At 47.2% G+C, this 3,308-nt stretch overlaps 1 pseudogene; it reads left to right on the forward strand.

Moving 5' to 3' along the window:
* Positions 1–858: 858 nt before the first annotated feature.
* Positions 859–2,292, forward strand: LOC123725106 (muscarinic acetylcholine receptor M5-like; annotated as a pseudogene).
* Positions 2,293–3,308: the final 1,016 nt, after the last annotated feature.

The following is a 3,308-nucleotide window of genomic DNA, read 5'->3' on the forward strand; positions in this document are numbered from 1 at the left end:
AGGTCATTTTGCAGGGCTCTGGCAGTGCTCCTCCTGCTCCTCCTTGCACAAAGGCGGAGGTAGCGGTCCTGCTGCTGGGTTGTTGCCCTCCTACGGCCTCCTCCACGTCTCCTGATGTACTGGCCTGTCTCCTGGTAGCGCCTCCATGCTCTGGACACTACGCTGACAGACACAGCAAACCTTCTTGCCACAGCTCGCATTGATGTGCCATCCTGGATGAGCTGCACTACCTGAGCCACTTGTGTGGGTTGTAGACTCCGTCTCATGCTACCACTAGAGTGAAAGCACCGCCAGCATTCAAAAGTGACCAAAACATCAGCCAGGAAGCATAGGAACTGAGAAGTGGTCTGTGGTCTCCACCTGCAGAACCACTCCTTTATTGGGGGTGTCTTGCTTATTGCCTATAATTTCCACCTGTGGTCTATTCCATTTGCACAACAGCATGTGAAATTTATTGTCAATCAGTGTTGCTTCCTAAGTGGACAGTTTGATTTCACAGAAGTGTGATTGACTTGGAGTTACATTGTGTTGTTTAAGTGTTCCCTTTATTTTTTTGAGCAGTATATTTAATGAGTTTCACAGAACTGTCCTTGCTGGAGAAATGATCATGGGATTTACTACAATGACATTTCTCTAATTATACCAACTGACCAGTTTAAAACAAATTATCTAAATTCATGAGAAAACGTGTATAAAAGTCATGGTTGTTGGAAACGTGTTCCAGCTCACACCTATTCTCTTGTTCTGCAGTTGGCCCTGAGATGATAGCTTCAGGCCAGATGTCCTCATCAGCGATTCCCTGTCATGAAGAAAAATGACTTTTGCTCCACCACTTCACTCAGCATCGCTTTGTGAAGGATGAACCACTCCTGTGTCTCCCAGACTAGTGAGATCACCAATGTGACAGCAGATCTATCGGGGGGCCATGAGATATGAGAGGTGGTGGTGATTGTACTCATCACAGGACCTCTCTCTTTGGTCACTATTATGATCTCCTTCCAGGTCAACAGTGAACTACGCACCGTCAGCAACTATTTCCTGCTGATCCTGGGGATGGCTTCTATGAAACTCTATGCTGTTTACATCATCATGGGACACTGGGGCCTGGGCCAGTTACATCTGGCTGGCTGTGGACTATGTGGCTCTGTCATGAACCTGCTGGTCATCAGCTTCGACCGCTTCTACTCCGTCATCAGACCTCTCAGCTACATGGCCGGGCAGCCGGCCTGGGCAGCGTCCTTCATCCTGTGAGGGCCAGCCATCCTGTTCTGGCCCCAAGTGGTGGGCAGGTCCTCGCAGGACAAGGGTGACTGCTCTATCCCGTTCCTGACCGAGCTTGCTCTCACATTCGGTATGGCCATCGCTGCCTTCTAGCTTCCTGTCACTATCATGGGCATCCTGTACTGGAAGACCTACTGGGAGATTGAGAAGCAAGCCCAGGGTCTGGAGGGGCTGCTGGGGTCTGGGAGCATTGGAGGGGCCTCCCATGGAGGGGCTGTTTACTCCAGCAGCACCAAGAGCAGTGCGAGCAGGTCCAGAGAGGTGTCTGCTGGCAGGGAACAGAGCAGTGAGGGGTCTCAGGGCTGCTTCCCTGTGAGAGAGGAGCCTAAGCAGAGCAGGGAGAGGAGAATAGCAACACCAGGGGTAGCTAGAGGGAGGGCTGCAGAGACAGCACCTGTAATGTAGATGAGGAAGAACCTACTGTCTCTTCCTCAGAGGAAGAACCAGTTCAAAAGCAGCAGGGGGCAAGCGCTAATACAAGCCCCTAAAACCATGATCCCTCTAAGAGACGTCCAGAGCAGGGACACTGGAGGGACCCACAAACCCCTAACGTCTAGGGCAAGGGACAGTGCAGCTGGCCCACAGGGCAGGCAGTCCTCCCTGAGAGGCTCCATATCTTCAGACTCCAGACACCGCAAGCAGACCAAAGCCAAGAGGAACATGACCATCTGGAAGGAGGCGGCAGTGAGGACCCTGAGTGCTGTCCTTCTGGCCTTCATCCTGACCTGGACACCCTACAACACTATGGTGCTGGTGTCCATCTCCTACTGTGTGCCTGAGAAGCTGTGGCAGCTGGGCTATTGGTTCTGCTACATCAACAGCACCATCAACCCAGTCTGCTACACCCTTTGCAACGAGCACTTCTGTCACCTTCAAGACACTGCTGCTGTGCGGCCCCGAACAGAAGAACTGGGGAAGGGCTTATCACAGCAATCATGCCTCCTTCGGGACACACAAGATCAGCAGCACTGTCTGAACTTTTTCAAAGCTAGACTTTACCTGCTGGCTTAGGAAGAGTCAGATCTGCCCTAGTAAAAGACACCATGCAAGCAAGGCGATGCTTTTGTAGAATCGCTTTTTTGACTGTTAAAAACAACTAAATAAACCGACTTCGTAAATGTGATGTGCATTGACATCTAGAACAGGCAATGGCAGAAAACCTACATAGATACTACTTTTAGGCAGTACCCTATCTTAAGAACATTACATTGCCTACATATATGGTAATCATGTAGTCTGTTTTTTCCCTGGACTATCTTCAATCCCTCCCCTTCAGTTCCTCTCTATGGGTAAATTGGTCCATCCACGGCCTGAGGAAATGGCTTGTGTTTATGACATGGTGTTTATTGAAACAGCAGGGTTATGAATTGGTCCATGTGCCTTAATGTTACATATGATCACCAAGACCAGGCTTTGTACTTTCCAATATAAGGCAGAGAATTAATTTCCAATGTTTTGGTTTCACAGACACAAAGCTCCATCACTGATACAACAGTGCTTCAGCAATCCTGAATGGCAACTGCTGTAATAGAGAAAATAGGACATGGCTCCAAATACAGTCAGCGGCAAATCTTTTATTTTCCTGAAAAAAAGACAAAACCTTGTACCCTAAAGGAAACGTTCAATTACAATCCAAATAAAGTCCCAAAACTGTTTTACATCAACTAAGTAAATATCATTGATGAATCTTTTTTTTTTTTTTTTAATGAACCAAAACCGTAATATTCCAAATGGCAACTGCCTCGAAACAAACAGATCAACAAATGAAATGGGAAATACTTGTTTAATGCTTTAGTATTTGTTAGTTTGCTATTAATATAACATGATAGTATAGCTAAATGATATTACACAACTTCCTTACACCTTGATCAATCAAAATCTCAGTAGACCACGAGCACCCGTGTTTAGGGCACACATTATCATGCACTTGGTTAACTGTCTGTAGAGAACGCAATGTCTACTGTTACTCCTTTTGACCATGTCTGAGAATGAATCCAATGGTTTAAAAAAATACTTTCACTAGTTTG

The sequence above is a fragment of the Salmo salar genome, chromosome ssa11 (assembly GCF_905237065.1).
Source record: "Salmo salar chromosome ssa11, Ssal_v3.1, whole genome shotgun sequence".
In the NCBI taxonomy this organism is placed as follows: domain Eukaryota; kingdom Metazoa; phylum Chordata; class Actinopteri; order Salmoniformes; family Salmonidae; genus Salmo; species Salmo salar.